Below are 25,696 nucleotides of genomic sequence, written 5' to 3'. Positions count from 1 at the left end.
TGCACAACCATAAAACTCACAAAAATGTCTCCCTGTAAGTTTTTTAAGCAAATGTACATGCTAGTAGTGGATATGTTTAAAAAAATCATTCCATAATTCCTTAAGTCATTGTCTGTATAATTATTTTGATACCCCGTAACTTCTCAAGTTAGAATTGATGTGTATGTACATATATATATATATATATATATATATATATATATATAAAAAATAAAAAAATCATTCAGCTGTATATGTTATACCTCAACAAGATGTGCTCGACTTGTGGAGGTTGATGGCAGAGACAGGATTTGTGTGTATGTGTTTGCATAGGAGTGTGTGTTTGCGTACTTGTGTGTGTGTGTGTCTCTACATGTGCGTGAGTGTGTGCGTGTGTGTGTGTGTGTGTGTGCATGTGTGTGTGAGTGAGTAAGGTCAGATAAGTGGGTATGAGGATGGGTTTGTAGACCAGCTCTTTTAAGAATTATACTGCATATATTGAAAGACTGGATACAGAGCAATGCTAACAAATGTTTTTGAGTGGACAGTGCACTGAAGTATTCATGCACAACAAATATATGGTGACATGCTGGGCATACTCTATGCAAATGCTTGAACATTGGTTGTAATTTTGATTTCTTGAAACCTAGCTGTTTTAAACACAAATGCACAACATCTATTACAGAAAAGTATCTTAGTTGATTATACAAAGCAGATAAACATGCAATTGAAAATAAACTAATGTGTGCAAATGATAACATTTAAAATCCAAGAAAGCAATTTTAGTAAGACCATCCCCTCCTCCGCACCCACCATATAGTGCCTTTACCAACTCACACCACGGGCAGTATTAATGATGGCTAACATGGAAACTACCACTGTGTTAGCCTTCATAACACCATTTTCCCACACTAACCTCATTCCCTATTCAGGAACAGGACTTAGTTTCTGTGGTGAGGCGTTGTGTGGCACGCTCGCAAGAGCAAATGCCCTGAGAGCCAAAAACCCATGGTGGCAAGCAAATGAAGTGCATGCCTACCACCCCAGTCCACTATTACCTATTAACAACGCCAGGTTGTGATTCAGCAAACTGGTGAGAGTCCATGTTAGCTCTGTGTTATGTACAGGGAAATTTTCTCTGTACATGATCTAACATGGACGTTGAGCAAGGTGAAAGCCATTAAAAGTTGGCTTTCCTTAATTATATTTAAATTCTGCTTTGTGTGAAGTGGCATGGAACTTAAACTCATGCAAGGAAGCTTATTAAAAAAAAAAAAAAAAAAATATATATATATATATATATATATATATATATATATATATATATATAAATATATAAAGATATATATATATATATATATATATATATATATATATATATATTTTTTTTTTTTTTTTTTAAAGATTAAACTGTTAACAGGGAAAAGTCCCCTTTAATGTATAAGACCTCTGCTATCCACCCTCAACACGTATGCTGTATCCATATAGATAGCACTGAGTGGGCATGGGGGTTCACTACATAATCTCGAACTTTTGAAATACCGAATTTCAAAAGCTCGAGACTATATAGCCGAAAGCCCTAAATACCGAAAATCCACAAGCTCGAAATTCAAGTTCTCGAACTTATAACACACATACAGCACACACATACACATACACACAGCTTCCCCCACAATCAAACATATCATCCTACACTACAGATAAGCAGGGAGGCAAGCCACCCTGCACCCTCCATGTGGGGGGTTGTGCCCCCCACACCCCCACTGGTTTAATATTCTAACTCCGAGATCGCACAGACACACAAGGCAAACTCACACCGACACATATTACAGTCCCTCACACACACACATCACAGTCACAACACCCACTGACACACACTAAAGCCCCTTACAAGCACACTTACACACACATACTTACTTGAACTGCAGCACCAGAAGTGCTAATTCAATATCTCCGAACATCGGGATTTTGAATTTCCCGCTTCTGGTTTTTTGGTAATTAAGGCTTTCGGCTATATAGCCTCGAGCTTTAGAAATTTGGTATTTCAAATGTTCTGCTTAAACTCTGAGCATTGGCCAGCTAAGACCTACTTGTAATCAACTGGACGTATAAGGGAATTTAAGTAAATCTTTATCTGCACTTTTTTCAAATAATACTGCGTTTAAATTGATTTATTTGTGTTGCATTGAATACTATCTAGCTGGAAGTTGTGGCTCTGTTTTTTCAGTTAATGCTTGTTAGAATTCCTGAATAGCCAATGATGAGTGGGGGTTGTTCACTTCATTGTTATTAGGTTTCTGCCTTATATAAGTGGAACATTTTGGATTATTTTCTGCTTAAACATTGAGCTTTGGCCAGCTAAGACCTACCTGCAATCAACTGGACGTATAAGTGAATTTAAGTAAATCTTTATCTGCACTTTTCCAAATAATACAACATTTAAATTGAATTATTTGTGTTGCATTGAATACTGTCTAGCTGGAAGTTGTGGCTCTGTTTTTCAAGTTAGTTCCCCACCCACCCTCCTTGCTTTTGTTTTGGTGTTAAACTTGGTGACTTTGAAACTGCCCACCCCTCTTGTAAATTTGCGTTTGGATACTCCTCCTGGGCCCATCTCATTTACTCACTCAAAAAAAATTGCACTTTTTTATCTGCTTTTACTGTATTTGTGTTTCTTTCTACTTTATTTTGCTTTTGGATCATCTTAAAAGTACTCAATTACATTTATTACTACTTGGTGTAACTATCATTCTAAGCCTTTTGGTTTAAGTACTTGGACTTCAGACCAGTTGTTTTACATTAAGAAGGTTTGTGGTCTGCACTGTTGTGGCAGGACAGGTAGCTTACATCCTTCTAAGTTGGTAACTGCTGATTGAAGGCTCAGTGTCTGTTATTCTAAAAGTGTATTAGTTCTGGTTTAAGCACTTGGGCTTCTGGCCAGTTATTTTACATTAAGAAGGTTCGTGGTCTGCACTCTTGTGGGAGGAGAGGCTGAACTCTGCCCTTCTGAGCTGGAAATTTCTGGTTAAAGGCATATAGTGCCTGCATATTTGAACTGTTTTTTACTGAAATTGGTGTGCCTCATTTGCTGTAGCATAGACTAGATCGAGGCCTGCTGAATCTAGCTTTGTTTGCATAACTTGAGCACTAATCCAGGCCTTCTTAAAAGTATTCAATTGTATTTATTACTGCTTGGTAGTAACTTGATTAAAGTGTAGCTATCATTCTAAGCCTTTTGGTTTAAGCATTTGGGCTTTAGGCCAGTTATTTTACATTAAGAAGGTTTGTGGTCTGCACTCTTGTGGGAGCTGGGAATTTCTGGTTAAAGGCTTATAGTGCCTGCATATTTGAACTGTTTCTTACTGAAATTGGTGTGCCTTATTTGCTGTAGCATAGACTAGATCCAGGCCTGCTGAATCTAGCTTTGTTTGTATAACTTGAGCACTAATCCAGTCCTTCTTTTTTAGAAAAGGTTCCCCTGCACCCCAGTGGCAGGAGTGTGCAGTTAGAACTTGTCTGATTGAAGACTACAGGAACAGGGCACAGTTTTCAGATTTTTTTCTAGTTAATTGGGTAACTTGTTTAAAAGCCTTTTCTGATTGCTTGTAGTCATCTAAAGCTGTTTTAAGTGTATTTTTTTATTGTTTGTAGTCTTTTAAAGCTGTTTTAAGTACATATTTTTACTGTTTTTGCCTTATCTTTTCAAAAAAATATTTTCCTTGTTTCCCACCTTTCTAAGCTAGTATAGTCAAGTTTTCAGGCTAGTGCTGAATTCAGGGTTGTGTTACAATTTTCTGAGTTGCCCATACCTTACTTGGGTAGAGGGAGGTTTCTCTGTTCACCTGTGAGAGAGGGAGCTTTGAGCAGCCATCTGTCCCTGGAGGAGTGGTTCCAGCCCAGAAGTTAGTAGTTTATAGGCCATTTGGGCTAATTTCTATCTCTTTCATTTCCCTACTGTAAAAACCATGTATGCACAGTTTTGCACGTCTGGGCAGCACTGGTTAACTAGGGCTAAATTTCTCCTGGCTCCACCAAGTCTCCTCTTCAGTTTTTCCCTTGAAAGTAGTCTAACTCTCAACCTAAGCACTTAAAAAGCATCCTACAGTCCAGCACTTGCTCAGACCTAATAGCAAGCACTAATATACCCCGACAGTTGATTGCCCAGCAGGGCAAGGCTTATTATTCACCCTTCACCAACCAAGCGACAAGGCAGCTCACCCTACTATTCAGGCATGACCAAAGGGCAATTTCAGGTATACTCTCCAGTCCAGCTGGTGAACCTGGGTATCCTGAGGCAATGTTAGAACTGCCTCATATACACAGACAACCCTCTCCTCCTACCACAAAACATTAACATATGCAAGAGATGCAATTATATAGCTAAATTGGAGGTTAAGCTCTCTCCACCCAAGACTGGAACAGGCAGTCATGAGGAGAAGGTTAACACTTGCACCACACCTTCAGCCTCACATAGACATACTAAACCAGCACTGGCAAAAAATACACATAAATACACAAAATCATACTCAGAGGTTCTAAATAAAAACCTGCAAAAGCATCACAGACCTCCAAAGCAGACACCCAAAAAACATGCACCTCCCATCACAAATCAGACAACACATAAAACACAAAATCAGTGTGCCGCACAATCACAACCCTTAAGGCGAAATAACATACCAAACACACTAGTAATAGGCGACTCTATAGTCATGCACACTGACGTCCCACTCACTAGGCTGGACAAGGAGAAGGTTACTGTTAGCTGCCTGTCAGGAGCCAGAATCCACCATATAACACAAGCACTCAGGTCACTCCAGAACAAGTACAAATATGACTCTGTCATTGTTCATGTTAGTGTGAGTGACCTGAGACGTAAATCCCTGAGCTACATGAAAAGAGACATGGAAGAGCTCTCTGATCATGTAGCCCAGACGGGTATGACCCTGACCCTGAGTAGCAACCTTCCCTCACCAAGAATGATACCGCAGTATAAAGAAAACATGATCAATTTCAACAACTGGCTAAGCTTCTGCTGTCATTCAAAGGGGATCCAGTATCTGTCAGCCTGGGACGACATGCTCGACAAGCCTCGTTGCTTCACAAGAGACGGCTTGCTCCTGTCACCCCTAGACTTTTGAATACTGGCCAATGCTCTCACTGCCCCCATAGTGCCTTTTTTAGGCAAGGCTCAAAAGTCAAACCCACCTCCTTAAACAGCACAAATCAAAAAACGAGGGTTATGCTACTCAACGTCAGGAGTTTAAATCTCAAAATGCACGCGCTGGAAGCACTCCTCAGTATGGAGAATGACGACATCTGTGCAGTATTTGAAACCTGGTTCAAAGCTCCACAGAGCACCCCAGCACTACTGGGCTACAACTCATACCACACATTTCGGCCACAGAACATCCACCGAAACACAAAAGGAGGGGGTGTATCCATATTCATCAAGGATACCTACACTTCCAGGTTAGTGGCACAGCATGATACCGCCAAGATCATCCATGTGCAACTAACATCAGGCAAATCTACAATGCAAATTGTGGCCTGCTACAGATCACCCTCCATGAGCCAGGACCACCACTCCGCCTTTCTGGAAACACTGGAAAACATGAAGGTCCTACCAAACACCCGGATATTGGGCAATTTCAATTACCCTACCGTTAACTGGGAAAACTACTCAAGTACAAACTCCCAGGTCCAGAGCTTCCTGGAATTTATCAACTCAAATGCCCTGGATCAGCTGGTAAACTCCTGTACCAGAGGTGAAAACATATTGGAGCTGGTCATCAGCAACATGGGCAACAGGTGTTCCACACCGGAAGTCAACCCGTCACTGGTTAGATCAAACCATAAACTAATGACTCTACACCACACCACTACCTTCAACCAAGGAAACCACAGTGAAAAACTTTGCTATAGCAAACTTCACCTTACTTAAGACAGAGGTGGTAAGTTTCACAGCCCCCATGCTAAAGGATAACAGTGTCCAAAATCCAGAAACCTTTACAAATGCACTCTAAGAGTACCTACAAGGATGCATAGATTGTGCCATCCCTAGCAAAACCAAGACTCACTCCCCTAAGAGAAGGAAACCAGTCTGGTGGACCCCTGCCATAAACAGGCTATACAATAGAAAGAGGAAACTAGTTCCGAAAAAAAGCAAATCCCAAGATGGAAAGACATCCCTGATCAGTATCATTAAGAAACTAAGGTCCCTCATAAAATCCTCCAAGGCTAACTTTGAAAGAAAAATAGCCAAGGATTCGAAAGATAACCACAAAGCCTTCTTTAGCTATGTCAAGAATCTAAGTGGCAACTTGCAGATATGCTCTGAGCTAGTGCAAAATAGCACAAAATATACTGAACCCACTGATATTGCCAACATCCTGGCAGATAGATTCAGTGCAAACTTCACCCCCCCTCTCACCCGCAAAAGGGCCCACAACAATACTGGAAAAGTGTAGTGTCCCGGAAATCACGACGCACAGGTGAAAACAACCCTTTCAAAAGCCAAAAGCACAGCGTCAATGTGGTTCAGATGGTGTACCAGGCTGCGTCTTGCACAAACTACAGAACAAACTAACCTCCCACCTAAACACACTGTTCAACCTCAGCCTCTCCACAGGTTACACACCCATAGAATGGCACACAGCAATGGTTATTCCGCTCCACAAAGGAGGGGCCACAACTGACCCTGGTAACTATCGCCCCATAAGCCTGACTAGTCTGGTCTGCAAGGCTATGGAGAGCATCATCATGGAACTCATTAACAAAGACATTGGGAACCTCCAAACACTTGACCTGACCCAGTTCGACTTTGTTAAGGGCAGATCATGCCTACTAAACCTGATGGACTTCTTTGAGACAGTCACCAAGGCCACAGATGAGGGGGAGGTAGTTCACACAGCCTACCTTGACCTCGCCAAGGCTTTTGACACCATCTCCACTCAGGAAACTCACTAGCCTGAACATAAACCCCTGCATCACAAGATGGGTTGCCAACTGACTTACAAACAGAACTCACACGGTAAGAATAGTGGGCTCCAGGTCCGACTCTAAACCAGTCACAAGTGGTGTCCCACAAGACTCGGTCCAGGGACCCCTACTGCTTGGCATATACTTCTCAGAAGTACAGGCAAACACAGGAGGACTATGGCTAACCAAGTTCACCGATGACGGCAAACTGGGAGCCATAATTGACTCTCAGGCTGACACGGACATTCTCCAAAAGGGCCTTACTGAGACAGACACCTGGTGTCAAAGTCATGGTCTCAAGCTAAATGCCAAAAAATGCATAGTCATCCTGTTTGGGAAAAACAAAACACCTATGAATTACCACATAGGTGGCAGCCCCATTAATACGAAAGAGGTAATAAGAGATCTGGGGACTCAGGTAGATAGTAATCTCTCCTTTGATAATCATATTGCCAAAGTAGTTAGGAAATCCTTCTATGTTGTTGTATCTTTCGGCTTAGGGATCGCCACAGTGGAACTCCGGTCCGCTAATGATTGGCAGTAGATTTTTACGTACTGAGTTGCCAGCCCTGATGCACAACCTTCAATGAAGGCACACCCATTCACGCATGTCTCCACACAGAAGACGCTTTAGCTGAGAATCGAACAGGACAACATCTTACTGTTAGGTAACAACGCTACCGCAGCACCACCACTGCAGCTGCCCATCTAATTACTAAAGGGTTTGCATCTAGAAATAAAGAGGCTATAGTACCCCTCTACTCGTCACTCATCAGACCCATCATAGAGTACAATGCCCCATTTGGGATGTACCTCACAAGACACTTCCAGCAGCTGGAAAGACCACAATAGTACCTCACCAAGAGGATTACTGGCCTCAAACATATGTCCTATGCAGCCCGACTGGAAAAACTCTGGCTGTACTCAGTCGCATATCGCTTACTCAGAGGTGATCTCTGCCTGACTTACAAAGTCATGTCTAACTCAGAATTGATGGACATGCTTCACCTATAGAAATCCAAGTCACTGCGAGCCACTTGCTCTAGTGAGCTAAACCTCACCACAACAATAAATAGAACATGCTGGAGGGATAGATTCCTGTCACAGAGACTCCCCATGCTTTGGAACAAAATTCCTAACTACATTAGGCAGAGCCCCTCACTAACACTCTTCAAGAGAAACCTTGAAGAGTGGATGGGTAACAGGAAATACACCCCTGGGATCACTTCATTGTCTCTTCTTGACAGAGGCTCAGTTAATGGGGTGGCGAAAGCTGACACACTCTGGCTAGGCTTATAAATGCCCTCGGGCAGATAGCCTAGTACCTATCTATGAACCTATGAACCTATCATGTAGTGATCCCGGGCGTGGTGGGCAGTAGATGTACCTGAATTGATCTGAAGGTGTAGAAAACAGTGCTGCACAACTGTGTAAGCTAACATGGTTGTAGGCAGCCATAGGGGGGGGTATGGGAAAATTTCATTTTATTTTTACTGGTTTTATTCTGTCATTTTTTTTTTTTTTTTTAATCTCCATTAACGCAATGCAGCGCAAAGCTTAGTGAGGTCAAAAATAAATTAATAAAAAATAAAAAAATAAAACATGAAAAAATAGTCATATACTTACTAAAATAACTTTACTAACATTTAATTACTTTTAATTATATTAATTATTTGTAGAGTTAATATTTTGTCGGTATTAAAATAATTTATGAAATAAAGACACTGGAAGTCCTGTATAGGGCTACCAGTATCTTGATACTAAAGTAACATACTATTCATTTTGAAACTGCTTTGGCTACATGTATAGACTAATGGACTATAATGTTGGTGTTCCTCAGTTCAAGTACAGGTCAAGGACTTTTTTTCAAAGAAATAATATTTTGCTGAATCATATGAACATCAGAAATAATCAGTTATAGTGAAAACTGTTATAAATGCACAGTAAGTGTCTGACTGTCATATATGGGCCTGTCCAGATGTCAGTTTGTGATGGATTGACAGCTAGGCCAACATGTAGCCTCATAATAACATAGCAACAAAAACCATCTAAGGACCACAGAAGATGTAATGGTGCAATGATGGACAACCTGCTAAGTAGGTGCACTCAGAGGTGTGAAGTCCAGAACCCTGTGTGTGATGTTACGGCGTCTACCCCACTCACACCAGCAATACAAATACATAATAGCAGCCGCTATGGACAAAGCTTGTGACTGGACTACAGATGAACAAAGAAACACACATAAAGGGAAGGGGAACCACTGGCCAGACAAATGGAGAATATACACACCAGAACAAATTGTGCACTAACATAGGTTCCCTGCAGAGTATGGAGTCAGTCAACATCACCCACAACTACACAACACACACCCATGTAAGTGGAGGTCCTCAACAAAACAAAAACCCAAACAAAGGACACCTCAGAGGCAAAAACACATGAGAACTCCACAAACCTCCACACCACAGACCATGCATAGTCCACACACCCAGTGTCTCGCAACCACTAAGGCCTCCCTTACCGTAAACCCAGTATATTACTCATAGGAGACTCCATTGTAAGACACACAGATGTGTCTCTCACCAGGCTGAATAAGGAGAAAGTCAGGCTTAATTGTTTGTCAGGTGCCAGAATCTGCCATATCACACATGCACTCAAGTCACTCCACAGCAGGTACTGTTATGACTCTGTCCCAGTCCATGGCGGTGTGAATGATGTCAGATGTACCTCCCTGGACTATAGGAAGACAGACATGATTCACCTTGCTGAGAATGTGTCCCATGCAGGTATATCGCTTAAAGAGCATTCTACCGTCACCCAGAATGATGGTGCACTACAAACAGAAAATGATTTGTCAGTAACAATTGGCTTACTTACTGGTGTCATCCCAGTGGGATCCACTGCCTGGCAGCCTGGGAACATATGATTGACAGACCACGCTGCTTTGCTAGAAATGGCCTGCATCTGGCTCACGTGGCCTTTAGGCCTCTGGCAAAGGCCCTTGCCTTCCCCATAGTGCTTTTTTAGGGAAAGTCATGGGGTCCATACTACCAACAAAATGCCCTCAATGAAACAAACATTAAAGGCCATGCTGCTAAACACTAGGAGTCTAAACAGAAAAATGCACTCATTGTAAGCAGTCATAACACTGGAAAATGGTGACATTTGTGCACTCACAGAAACCTTGGCCACAGCTGCACACAGCAACCAATTCTTACCTGGTCACTCATCCTATCACACAGCTAGACCCCAAAATATGGGCAGCAAAGCCAAAGGAGGTGGAGTATAAATATATGTTAGACAGACATACACCCCCAGGTTGGTCAAACAGTCTGACACACATAAGACACTCCAAGTGCAGTTAACTGTTGACAAGACCCCTATGCAAATAATAGGTAGCTACAGGCCAACATATCTGAATCAGGATGCACACACCACATATCTGTCCCTCTACAAATCTATCAAGATTCAACCCTTTACCCTGATCCTGGCTGACTTTAATTACCAATCATTGATTGGAAAGCCAACCATGTCAGAACAGAAATGCACAGAGATTCTCCCATCTTATCAATATTAAATCCTTAGGACAGCTACTTGATACCCCCATAAGATGTGATACATATGTTGAACTTGGCAGTAACCAACATGATTAACCACTGCAGTACTCCTATGGTATCATTCTTCCTGGTAATATCCCACAAAAAAGCAGTCACGTTCGATATCACCATTTCTCCTGACCCCCTCTATCCATGGTAAAATGAAAATGTCTCCCAAGATGATCACAACCACTAGAGGGATGGTATAAACAGCTGAGCAGACCCCTACCCCATTGGAGGAACAGGCATCAATGTCCAAATGTAAACAGAGGTACTATACCAGCATATATATATATATATATATATATATATATATATATATATATATATATATATATATATATATATATATATATATATAGCTGCATGGAATCAAGAATGCCTGACAGGACAACATCATTGTCCACAATGGACAGTAAACCTGTCTGGAAACATCTGCAATAAAGAAACTACATAACAAAAGGATAACATTACTGTCCAGGACCGAGAAGGAGCAGGTGCACAATTGCAAGTAATCTCTCCTTAGCCTGAACAAAGAAATAAGAGCACTGGTGAAATCATCTAAAGGCAACTCTAAGTCCAAATTGCATACATCTAAGACAGGCAATCATAAGGCCTTCCTCACATATGTCTGCATTCCCAAAGGAAGCTTCCAGATCTGTGCAGAACTGGTGGGCAAGGACACCACATACACAAATGCTGTAGATATAGCCAATCTACTGGCTGGCAGATTCAGCAGAAAATCTCCCCTGCCCCCCATCAGTAAAGTAGGACATCCCCAGTACCTGACCACCCAACCCTTATCAATAGAGAACAGGGCATCACTGCCCTCTCAAAGCCAAGAAGACAGCCTCCATGGGACATGAATACATCCCAGGCTGCAACCTACATGAACTCAGGCATGAACTGACAGCATCATTACACACCCTACTCAATCAAAGCCTGAGTACTGCCTTTGTCACAGCCGAGTGGCAGACAGCCACTATCATCCCTTTACACAAAGATGGAGTGTTCACCGATCCAGGAAATTAAAGACCCATCAGCCTAACAAGCCTGATCTGCAAGGCCATGCAATGGATTATCATGGACCTCACAGGGACATTGGCAAACTCCAAATAGTTGACCCCACATAGTCTGCCTTTGTCAAGGAGAGGTATGTCAGTGAAATCTGGTTGACTTTCCTGAGATAGCCACTGAAGGTATGGATGAGGGAAAGATGGTGCACACTGGCCACCTTGGCTTCGCCAAAGCCTTACACACTATTCCCCACTTGGCCATAGTACATAAACTCTGTCAACTAGGCATCAATCCATATGTTACCAGATGGGTAGCAAATTGGCTCATTGATAGAACCCACCTAATCATAATAGGGGTAGCCAACTCAAACAGTACACCCTTAATGAGTGGCATACCCCAGGGATCGGTCTTGGTGCCTCTGGTATACAGGATATACTTCTCTGAGGTGCAGACCAACAACACTGGCCTATGGCTGACCAAGTTGGCAGATGTCTGCAGCTAGGAACAGTCATCAATTCCTTAAGTCATGTGGACATCCTACAATAGGGTCTCACAAAAAGAAATGACTGCTGCCAGAAACATGGCCTCAAGCTGAATGCCTACAGATACATCATCCCCTTTAGGGAGACTGATGTCCCCCATATTATCACATTAACAACAATGTCCTACATACACATTCAGTAGTGAGGCATTTGGCCACCCAGATTGATAGCAACCTGAATTCTAACCACCATGTTGCTTCCATTGTACAGAAAGCTTCATAGATGGGCCAACTCAAAAGTAAGGGTATCTCATCCAGGGACAAAGAGGTCATAATATTCATGCATTGTAATCTTATAAGGCCAATTATTTTGCACAGTGCCTCCTTCATCATGTACCTCACAGAGCACATGCAGCAGCTGGAGAGACCACAGAGGTTCCTCACAGGAGAATCCAGGACCTCAAACACCTACTTTATACAGATAGGCTAAAAGCACTGTCCCTCTACTCAGTTCCATACAGACTCCTCAGAGGTGACCTCTGTCTGGCATACAAAGCAATCCAGACCCTGCCTTGATGGGATTGTTGCACATGTGGAAGTCAAAGCCCACTCGATCAACCTGTAAATGCAGTATCAACCTGATCTGTGATATCACTATGGCTTGTTGGTGAGAGAGATACATGTCTGACAGACTTTCCCATCTGTGGAATACACTCCCTGTTCACATCAAGCCAAATACCTCAATACGTCTTGCAAAGTTCTCCCTGTATAAGTGCATGGTAAACAGAAAATACAGTGCTGTGATTCCACCTGTGTCCCTGCTGGACAGGGGCTCTGGGTGCTGACATGTTGTAATGGGCTACACTCTTGTCTGTGAGGGTAATAAGGGCTTCAGGGCCAATAGCCTAGTAACCTCATATCAACCTATCAACCTATAAACAAAGGTCTGTCAGCAGTTCACCACATTACTCTGTACTGCTCTGCTACTGACATAACAGGAAATCACAGTGCTATGTGGAATATACCACACATATTATGGACATCTCTGCTCAGTAGACTGCACTCTGTACCCACAGCAGGATATGACTTTTCTGTTAAGAAGAATACCACACAAGCAGGAGATCCCTAGCCAGTATAGCACTGGGATCTATATTATAAGTTCGAAGTTTGAAAACTTTGAATCTCGTATAATCAACATTATATGAGCAAAGTTTTCAAACATCGAACGTTTCAACGGAGATCACGGTAGGGAATATTTCCCTTCACTTCAATATAGTGCGATCTCGGAGTTGGTATACTTAAGTAGCGGGGGTGTGGGGGTGCAGGGAGGCTTGCCCCCCTGCATAGAGTCTTCAGGTAGGTTTTTTGTTTTTAGTCTGTTTATATTTTACGTTCGGTGTTTGAAAACTTTGCTCATATGGAGTCAGTAATATGAGATTTGAAGTTTTCAGACTTTGAACATATAATGTAGACTCTATCACTGATGTGCTGGACTGTTTACACAGCTTCATCAGCCAATTGTCTGTAGCCACACCTCTCAACTGGCCGGATTGGGCAAGAATGTCAATAGTTTGGCTCATAAGTTTGGTCTGTGCATCATACATCTTGTATTTCTCAGGTAAATCACTGTGATGATCTGAGGATTTCTGTCAGTAAGTAATGGCACAATACATTTCAGTGTCAGATGTCATATATGTCCGTAAAATGTCTGATAAAACAAACTCTGTTACACTAGCAACTTTCTACATTTGTAAGAGCAATATGTACAGTATCTCCCTATGTTTGGGCCATGCCCCCCCCCCCCCCCATTTTGTCAGACTATCTCCAGATTTCTTGCACTACAAGGTTGAGAGGTATGGCTGTGGCACATGCAACCCTGGACCGGAGTACATCAATCTCTGGATTGGAGTCACACTCTTACTATAGAAGGTCATACTGCGCATGCTCCTACACTTAGAGAATTAAAGCTTAGGTCTAAAGCCACATCAGACAATATAACTGTATCACGCATATATGTCTTTGCATACAGACAGCTATATACACCTTAACTGTTTCTACCCACACCGATCACACAGGATGATGGCCAGCTATCTGTAGGTGGCCCATATGTGATATATCTGTATCTGTTGCATGTGATACACAGACATATGGATCCCCTTCAAAACATCGAATGGTCATAACATCTAAGCTCAGAACATTGAGACCATAACATCTAAAACCCATAACATCTAAAACTCATAAAACTGAATTTCATAACATTGAAACTTTGCATCACAACTTCAAAACCTACAAATAATATGTAAATAACACCCCTGCCACCTAAAACAACACCAAAGTAGTAAACAATATTTCAAGTATACACACACATAGACATGGCGAAGAGAGAGGCAGACAGTGATAGAGAGAGGGAGAGAGAGACAGGGAGACACAGAGAGTGAGTCATAGACAGGGATACCCTGAAAGACATAGAGTGATGTCCTGCTGTGGACAATTGCATACCAGTTATAACCAATTGCATGTGCCAGCATGAAGGTGAGCTCCATTGTGCAATACTAGTGAGGTAAGGGTTGTAATATCAAATCACCTGCCTTTGTGGTGTGTGTGTGTGTGTGTGTGTGTGTGTGTGTGTGTGTGTGTGTGTGTGTGTGTGTGTGTGTGTGTGTGTGTGTGTGTTTGTGTGTGTGTGCGCATGTGTGTGTGTGCTTGTAGGTTAAAGTATTATGAGACCTTTCCCACCCAGTACACTTCCCATTGCCCTACTTTACAAGATCTGCTGATGTCCTTCACCTTAGGTATAACTTTGGATACATATATACACACACACACACACACACATATATATATATATATATATATATATATATATATATATATATATATATATATATATATATAAACACACACACAGCACAGGGAACTGAGTTTGCACAATGTGCAAATGCAAGTCTTATCACAGCAAGATTAAAGACTTTTGCACAGTGAATCCCTCGGGCCAATCAGGTTAAAACACAGTAAGGCTTCAACCCGAAGTTTCCAACTTGGATGGATTGCATTCCTTGGAAATAAGTTCACTAATCCTGAAATGTTCAACAAAATACAGACAAAAGTGCACAACACAAAAAAACTTTGCATAGCTACTAACATATTATAATACAGTAATCTCTTCATTCTTACACTGCATTCTTACAGAAAGGCCCCCAAACCAAGAATCAGCAAGGAGCAATTAATATCCAAAGTTTTAAGATCAACAGTTCACAGATTTATAGGAGGTCAGTAAGCTAAAGGCCATAAGTCGGACTTTTACCAGGCTAGCCATGTTATACCCATGTTCCCACAGGCCATTTTCCTTTTGCCTAGACTTCTGAGAAATACATTTGCAAACAGTAAAGGGTCCAGCTTAAATCTATAAACCCATGTAGTAGTAACATAAACACTCAAGAAATAACTAATAAATGAAAACTACATTGCTGTGGGGTTAAATTCCCCCCAAAGACTACTTCATAGTTTCTCATGTATGCACATCCAGCAAAATGAAACAATTCCCCTAATAACCACCCCCTCAGTAGTATGTCCATGTATGGATAAAAAGCAAATGACAACAAAATTAATAATTTCTCCAAGGTTCCCTTAAGCAGTTTGTCCATGTATGCATAAACACCAAAATGAGACATTTTCCCAAATGACCTGTTCAATAGTCTATCCATGGACCATGTATGCATGGAAGGAGCAAATGACATAAAAATTAATCATTTCCCCCAAGGATCCCTTCTGTACTTTGTCCATCTATGTAGGCACAAGCACAGAAATTAAACATTTCTCCCAGTGACCCCTTCAATTTGTTTATGTAAGCGCAAGCATTAAGCAATGAAATGACACATTTTCTCCAATGACCCCTTCAGTCAGGTTTGTCCATTTATGCACAAGCACTAAAATGACACATTTTCTCCAATGACCCAGGCCCTTCAGTCAGGTTTGATGTTGTAAAGGCTAAACTTAAAGTAGATAAATGCACATTGCTGAAATGTAATAAATTGATACAGATGAGCAGGTGACCAGTCATCCATTCTTTATATTATAAATTAAAAAAAAAAAAACTTGAGCATTAATTCACTGCAATACAAAAGGAATGAAAATAAAAGGGTGGACTGGGATGACCGTATGATTTTTCCAGAATTTCTGTACATTTTAAATAGCCACAGAGGATGTAGGATGAAATGATCAGAGAGCTAATTAGGGTTACCTGGACAGAGACATAGATATATGTCTTTCATGCTGAATTCCTTTAACCAGTAAGGCTAAAACTGAGTTTATGGGCTAAGGTTATCTACAAAATCATTCAGAACAAATAGCTAGTACAAAAGTATAAAATCAACAAAGGCAGTGGCTCTGCCTGCGTTCCACATGTAAGTATTTCTGAATTTGCATTTTGTGTCTAATGGCTTTAAGCATACCTATTTATTGTCATGCTACTAATAAAGGGAAAGATAAATTAGTGGCAATAATACTGGGAACAAGGGCATACTTGTCAATGAGAGACAGCAGTCATGAAGTCCTTAAACATCTTTGCTCATCATCGTTTTGCCCACTGCAGTCATTGTGCAAGCACATGCTTGTTAGAAAGTCCCTGTACTAGAATTTGTGTCATGCTTGGGAAAGGCAGTTATCCTTGGCATCACTTTATCTGACTGACTAACATGAAATAAGTATAGCAATCATCTTGATAAACTAATAACATAAATTAATATCTGCACCAGCACATACTAAATATGCATAGCTGTAACTAGGGGAATATTGTCTGCAAAAGTGTGTTGTTTTGATATTTTGTGGCAGTCACAGAGCAACTTTGAAACTGGCTTTATGCTTGATAGTGCAATGTGATATAAACATTTCTTACGATTACTCATTTATGCAAAAATGCACTTCTTACATACTCCACAGCCCCCCAAAACATGCCATCATAACCTCTCTGTAGGGGTTGATCTTCGCTGACTACCTGTTGCAGTCCTGTGGTAGGCATGAACTGCACCTGAGGAACCCTAGATACATTTTCCTTTATGGTAACAGTCACAGGATTGGTCAAGGAGTTCTCATTTGGCTCTGTCAGGTGGTGATGTCAAAGGACACTAACTTAGAAAATGGCAAATTAGATCATCCCTCTCATACAGATTAAGCAGTAATCTGGATCAAAGAAAGGAAGCAGCTCCCTCCTCCAACAATTAATGGGAATGGCTAAGCATCTTAACATTGCCAGAGGTGGTATCAAACCAAAAAATTAAGATGAGTTTGGCGATAAAGTTTTCTCTACAGACAATGTGACTTCAACTGCAGGTGAGTTTGTAGGAGTGGAAACATTGTTTATCCACTATACTTCCAATAGCACTATTCATTGCCCTGTACTTCAGAGACCTGTGCCAAACTGAAAAACTGGATTGTTGTTCTGTTGTTCTTCGTTTTCAGAGAGGAACTGTCATATTTTTGAGATGCAGTTTTATTTATAGGCACCACAGAATTATCAGTTTTTATGTGAGTTAAATAGCAAGTGGGCTGCCTTTTACTTGATATAATTAAACTCTCCATCTTTTGAAATACTTCCCCTAACTAATGTGAGTAAACATGTTTTCTACCCAACTGCATTTAATTTTGCTGATAATATTTAACAAATTAACTATGCAGTATGCCTGCATCCTGAGGAGAATAAAAAGATGCACAACAGGACACATAATCTGAAGTTCTGTTTGTCCAGTAGAAGTGCATATTACAATGAATTCAAAACTCGAGGAGGTAATGTGAATACCAAACCCGGTCCACCTCCTGAAAGTTCCCACCGTAGTGAAATTTGATGCATTCTTTGTACTTGTATTTTGAAGAATATGCGTATCTATTTAAAAAAAATATAACAGGATTTGTGTTAGCAAGCATTTTCTGAAGAATATGAAATATGAAACTCAAATGCTTGTCATTATTTTGTGACTTCAATCCTTACTAATTTGCCAGAAAAACACAAATTTTATGAGGTGCAGACTAAAAACTTGAGGCAAAAATCTGGACATTCTGCAGAAATCAGGATCGTTAGTATCAAATACAGAACACATGCCAAGGGACAAGGGGCTTCGAACCAAGACATGAAAGTCAAGAAGCAAGAATTCCTTCATAAACATTCACAGGTTTGCCACTTGCACGTGGCCTCTGGCAGTCCTTTAATAACTGAAATTTTAAGGCACTTTCCTGTGAACAAAATGTATCTTTTCTTTTCTTAGCACAACACAGACAACATTTTAACTGGAAGAAAGTGGAAAATTGAAATAAGGCATAACGCTTTCTAATTATTTTGTTTCAAGGGTACTTACTTTAGGAAACAAAAATCAAGATAAAACTTTCCACCTGCCTCTCACCCTTCTTTAATGGAACCTGTTTATATTACTTATGATTGCACTTAAGTCTGAGTGTTCAATATTTTAAACTCAACTCTACCTATTTGGTGTTTTTCTCAAGTCCTCAAATAGCTGCTGATTTTTTTCTCTTTTTTGTTATACAGTCTGTAACCTGTTGCCGAAATACGCGAGTTGATATTGTGTGTTAATGTAATGCTACCTTGCCATTCAGAATATTATACCTCCATCAGCCTGAACAGCAGCACAAAAATAGCTGTTTCGCGATGACATCAGCCGGGAAGCCGTTAAAGTAAAAACGCGCCGGGAATAAGTAAAAATGTGTCGGGAATGTAAGTTCAGTTGGATGCAAAAGTGGGGGGGAGCCCCTTCTCCATTGATCTATGGTTCCGGTGCCTATGCAGTTAATGGCATCCACATTGCAAGCACAGTCACACATTTTCTAAAACAAAGGCACTGTGGCACATGCAATAGTCATTTCAGTCTGTATTGTACATAACTAGAGAGGTAGGTCATATAATAGGAAAAGTATCAACTCTGTGTGCATGTGTGTTTCAATGCATGTCCCCATGCTTCTGTGTCTGAGTTTCAGATGGCTATACCATGTTGATGATCTGTGAACCCACTATTGGCAATCCTAACAGCCCCTGCAATTGCCACCCACTTGAATAGTAGTGGCAGACACTGCAACACTATAGTAGCTCTGTGGTGTTTGTGTTATGTATACAGCGGTATCGTTTGTACAACTAGGCATGTTCAGGTTCTGCTATCAGCAAGGGCAGGTCATGAGTGTGTGTGCGTGTGTGTGTGTGTGTGTGTGTGTGTGTGTGTGTGTACATACATCCCCTTGCAGCAGTCTACCTGTGTTATGGCCACCAGCATACCTCTCAACCTTGCGGAGAAAGACATCTGGTTAGATCCATTTGGAAAAATGGGGCAATACACCAAACACTGAGCACAACCTTCACATATTGCTGTGACGTGCATGGAAAGTAGATACCAAAGCAGGTTGTTGTGCATGTGAATGTACTTTCCAAAGTGTATATGTCATTATATGACAATAGCTGTCCTCAATCTGCAATGTTAGTCTGTCATGATTTTCCCACAGTTCACATTTTATGACAGATGAAAAGAAAGTATGTGTCAAACATTAGGACAATCTGCAGACATATGCAGAGTTCACAAGTATGGCCACCATCTGTACCGCTCTGCAGGTTGCAGTCCATGTTTGACAAGGTGTGACCTGCTACAACTGAAACAGTAAAGAGGTCCCAAGAGTGTACAACAACAAAAATGTCATACAGTCCTGTACTGATTGCATAAAGCAGTTATTGTACAGCAGAAGCACCTCAATGCTATGACAAATAGTGTAAGCTAAGGTAATGTCACCCAAAGAAGGTGTCATGGTAGCAAACCAGAGAAAGTCCTGTGTGTTGCACTTGCCGTGGCCATGGTATGTCTTGCCAACTGTCACGTTACTACAGGTCATGTCCCACACTCCACATTTGATAATGTTGCAGAGCCATTCATTGTCACTTATGTGTGCAATATGTATACATGTGAAGGACCTGTGACTACTTGGTGCACCCAATAGCCCACAAGTATATAAGCATGAATGCTAATTGGCTCGACCCACATATGTAGGTACAGCCTAAGGCTGTGTGAAGTGTAAGTATTTTGCACTGTCATTGAACCACAAATTGCTAACACACTGCGATGAGACATACAGTGGGTATGCAATGCTCTCAAGATCCCAGCCTCAAGCTGTATTCAGACAACAGTGTCAGCATGCCATACAGTAAGTAGATGTCCCCACTATGTCCCACATCAGCGCCAACTCCATAAACACACAGACTGCGATGACAGGCCTAGGTGCCCAGGATGCCAATATTGTTGCATTTAGGCACCAAGTATTGGCAGTCATCAGGAATTGCTTGTATGTGGTTCACCACATAGGTGAAGGTACCACATCCAGCCAAAAGGTGGACATTACATCTAAACAGTCCTCAGTCAGTAAAACAATACATTAGCAGCATGTCCAGTCTAGTATGCACCTATGCAGACATCTGCTGAATCTGTAAAGTCTATGTTAACTCCCACAAAGGTCAGCCATGTCCCTCAACACACACATATGGCATTGGTGCAGGATGGTATGTGCATTTATGAACATGTATAGTACAAGCTGTGATACTACCCAAATCACTGACATTCACAATAGATGTGCACTTGTGTGCATTACAAAACTCCACCTACAAATGCAGTTTGACCTGACATATGCATCCAGGTATGCAAAGGCTGCCACTATGAATGCTACAGTATTGATGTGATGACCACTGGGGCCTTAAATGTACAGTCCTCAGCTGTTGACTCTGTGCCACCAACCTCCACGACAAATGTTGGAATGTGCACCTGGGAGATGGCGGGTCCACCAAGGTTGGTAAGGAACTCCTCTGTTGGTGTCAGTGGTGCTTCTGTAGCAGGCCCTTCACCAGTACCAGCACAGTCCCTGGGCACAGCTGCAGCCCTTTACCGTGCATTGTGTATTAAATCTGTGGCATGATGTCATACCTGTTCATAGCCCCTGTTGTGGTGTCCAATGTTGTTGATGGTCCCTACCAGTTCTGCCCATGGGGCAGTTCATTGCTGCACATGCTGCTGGCTTCTTCCCAACAGTACCCTGTGATGCAGTCTCTGGGAATCCAAGATCGCCACACTCTCAGTGGGTGACATCTATGATACATCCCACCTAGAAGACATGAACAGGGGAACACATCACAGGACCTTATGCATTGGTACCATCATGTACAGACCATACACATCCACATTTGCTAGCACTATCCACCACTAACACCCACATTATACCCCTACCATCTATCAGTACAGTATGTGTATGAGTATTGTGAACATACCAGCATGCATTTCCCCCCTTATACTGATGTGTCATGTTCACCCCACTGAAGACCATTAATGTGCATAATCCACCATTCATCATTCACATCACACAGCACATGCAGCAGCTGGGGCCATTACAGAGGCTCCTCACCAGGGAATACCAGGCCATCAAACATCTACCATATACCTATAGGCTGCAAGGCCAACCCTCTACCCAGTTTCATACATAATCGTCAGGCGTGACCTCACTGTGGTGTGCGAGGAAATCATGGTCTGCACATTGCTGGGATTGCTGGTTGCACGAGTACATGTCATGCTCCACTGTGTTAACACTCGCGCACACACACACACACACACACACACACACACACACACACACACACACACACACACACCGTCGACCTGGTAAGTGACCTGGACTGGCCTTGTTGGCTGCTCACACCCAATCACCCTGAAGTGGAATGGGTACCATGTCCACATTAGGCAGGGTAGCTACCAACACCTTTGCAGGTATGACTTGGTGAAATGGATGGTTAACAGTACATACACCCTTGGGATACCACCTGTGTCCCTGTTGGATGGGGGGACATCAGCTGCTGCCTTGCATACACATGGGCTAACTTGTGGCCAAGGCATATGGCTGCTCATGGCTCATAGCCTGGTAATCTGAGATGGTAGCAGGACTACCAGAGATGGCCTGACTGTGGTGACAGACTGTGTTGTTATGTGTCCACACACATCACTGCCATCAACTGCTGGGTGCCCTCTATGGGCAACGCTACAGTACCAGGTCATCCAGCCTACATCTGGCAAATAGGTGAGAGGTACTCAGGTGCATGTGGACATTCCAGGAACATCTGAGATACACAATAACACAGAGCAGTGCATATGTTGTGTAGGGTGACCTACTCACAGGTGTCTGACATCTTCAGTACCAGACATCATTATTTTCTGACTACAGTCCTTTATGATTTGCCACTGATTTGAAAGAAAAACAAACTTTTATGGAAACATAGCCAAAATTGTGAAGAAAACAGAACATTCTGCAAAACCCTGTACAGTTCAGATATATGCTGCAGGCATAGCCATCAGGGATGGCTGTAGCTGCTGGACAGCAGACTAACATGCAACATGACAGTCCTGGAAGTGTTGTTGAGAACTACTGTTTAAATTCCTATTTCCCATGACTGCATCCCCCCATCTGCATTCCATTACATACTTAATTGTTTGACATACCTGGTATAGTGCTGTACCCATTTTTCAGAATAACTCCACAAATGGTGTTGTGAATAGTCACAGTCTGTTTTCGTGACAAAAGTATCAGACTTGTTTAGCATAGGCATCAGCTTGCCTTTTGTAGGTAATGCTCACGAAGAGGTGATGACCTGTACACCAATCTGTTGCTCCCACTTGCTAATTGCATCCAAAAACAGCTGGGTTGCCTTCCTATTAGCCGATATCATGGTAACACAGTGCTATAATTAAGGCTTTCATGTGGGCCTTGCCCCTTTTCCTGGCCTGTGAGGAGGACATTATGGAGGTATTGGAGCTACAGCATCACAGAGAATAGGTATAAATACTGTCCACTGTTTGGATTGGTCTGTTGTGTCCACTGTTTTGCATGCTATGTCTGTATACCTCTCAACCTCTTAGCCAGGAAATGTGGACACAGCATGACAAAATCTGTGGACAAAGGGTCACAAATAATGACAGATTTTAAATATTGGTGTCATAACATTAGAGAATTGCTAGAGTAGCAGGGTTTGTTTTGACATTTAGTTTCTGAGGGATTTGAAGTCTGACACTCAAATGTGTATTATTATTTAGTGACTTCCATCCTGATATCATCCCAATGATTTAGTAGAATACCACAAATGTTATGAGGAACAGGTCATAAATATGAGCCATAACCCTGTACATTCTGTGGAAATCTGTATAGTCACATGTAACACTTTGCAGCATTCATTGGTCTGTGTACTGGTTCTGTGCCTGTGTCAGAGGCCCAAGTACACAGTGATTTTGGCCTCTATATGTCAGAGTACTGTGTGATTGGCTATCAGGATGTGCTCATATAACTCATTTACTGTACTCAAGAGGTCAGTTGGCCTACTGGTATGCTGCCCTGACTGTAGTTCAAATGGTTTTGTGTTCATAATTTGGCAGTGATATTTTTTGCCCTAAAGGTACCTGTACTGCCTGATAACTTTACAAATGCATCAGCATACCAAAAACTGTACATATTTTCAAAGAAAGTCCAGAGTTTGTGCTTATATTTTTGGTCTATTCCTCGGAATATTTGTTGTTTTCTGGCAAATAACTGATAATCTGAGGTCTGATGGCACTAAATAATGACAGAGGTTTGGTTACAGACTTTGAATCCTTCAGAAAATGTATATTAAAACAAAATTTGTTACTCTAGCAACTTTCTTATACATATAACTGCACTGTGTAAAATATGTGCCTATTGCTGGGCCTCTGCCCCACATTTTGTCACTGTTCATCCAGTTTCTTGCACTAAGAGGTTGAGAGGCATGTACATCAATAATTTCCCAGAGATTATTTGGTGTAATGGTATGTTGCTTTGACTCTAGTGTAGAGGTTCTTGGATCCAAGAGTTGGCAGTGATATCCTTTTTCCCTACTGCTAAATGACTGTAATGCATGATATGTTTGAAAACGCATCACAAGTTCTTGCAGCTCATATGGTGCAGTGGTACTTTGCTCTGACCCTATTGCACAAGGTCCTGGGTCCAAGAGTTGGTAGTATTATGTTTTTCCCTTATGTTAAATGACTATAATGCATGATATGTTTGAAAAAGCATCACAACTTCCCACACCTCATATGGCATAGTGGTGCATTGCTCACACTGTAATGCAGGGTCCTAGTTTTGGGACCTCCCAGGGCTGGTTATTTTGTTGCTGGGCAGAACAGGGGCTGATTGGGAAAGAGTGATAAAAGCAGTTTTAAGCAGGTTTGCATGGGTATGCACAATGCTAAGTGATGCCTAGAGGCACTTAGCCATTTTGGCTTCACTTAGCACTGCTTATCCCACTTAAACCAGCGCTAATTTCAAAAAAGAAAAGAAAAAAAGGTGATAGGAAAGTGGTGAAATGGGGAGAAGCAGGGGGGAAAAACAATGGGAAAGGCAGCTAGGGATGAGCAGGACATGTGTAGGAAGGGACCATACCTATCCATTCCTTCTGCAGCAATAGATGTGAATGATGTGGACAATTTGGAATTTAGATCCTCATACCACACAGGGAGGGGTGTGGGTGACATATATTGGTTGAGTAATTCAGGAGAAAATTGATTGACATTGGTGTACTTGGGGGCAAAATGGACAGCTATGTACGGGACGTTTTATTTTGGGGGGACAGATGCCCCCTTTTTTTAAGGTGAGAGGAGGATGTTGGGGAAAGGTTGTAGGTACATTAGGGGAGGTAAGTTGGGTAGGAGAGATTGCTTTTGCAGACAGACAAGACAGACAAGACAGCAGACAGGGGCAGTATATGACACATGAGGGGGTAAATACCTTGGACGAGAAGGACGGTTGGGAATCGGAGGTCCATGTGCCCCAGATGGAAAAGTGAGACTGAGGACCCTACCCATGGGCAGTCACCACTACCCCTTCATGGCCCCGAAGTTGACTGCTGGGGGCTGGAAAACAGGGACAGGCTGCTCTTCAAGGTGCACCAGTCTGCCCTCGATCTGGCTCAGGAGTCCATCCAACTCTGTTTGGATGACCCTGCGCACCATACTACGCTTTTTATTGAAGATGATGGGTTCCTTTCCATGCTCGTGCCCAGGGGGTAGGCCCTGTCCGCTGAGGCAGTTCCACGCAAGGGTGGTGCAGAACCAGTGGGGGAGGCAGTTCCATGTTGGGTCCAAGATGTGCTGGAGCCCATGCTGTGGCCAGGTGAGGCAGGACAGAAGTCTCCACTGGGATCTGCCTTCCCAAACGTGCTATAATGTTGAGGTTTTTCAAAATGTATTGGTTAGTCATGAACAAAACATTTCAAAATTAGTTATAACAGCATGCGTGGGTGTTCCAATTAACCCAAAACAATAGAAGTAAAACAACTGCATAGCAAACAGAACACATGCATAAATGGAATAACAGTCAACATTGTAACAGCATTCCAGTTACATTTATGGCAACGGGCCACCAACAATGTTATTTGAACAAGGTATGTTAATATGCAACCAATTAAATATATGAACAATAAAAGAACACAAGTCCCAATATTAGGTTTTGAGAACAACATACCCATAGTATATGAATAATAATTATTGATGCAGATAAGGGGTGGGGAGAGAAAAAAGTCCATTAACAACTGTATAGGCTTCTATTTTTCACAACAGTACTG

The sequence above is a fragment of the Protopterus annectens genome, chromosome 10.part0, assembly GCF_019279795.1.
Source record: "Protopterus annectens isolate FY-2018-M chromosome 10.part0, PAN1.0, whole genome shotgun sequence".
In the NCBI taxonomy this organism is placed as follows: Eukaryota; Metazoa; Chordata; order Ceratodontiformes; family Protopteridae; genus Protopterus; species Protopterus annectens.
This window is presented reverse-complemented; position numbering follows the sequence as displayed.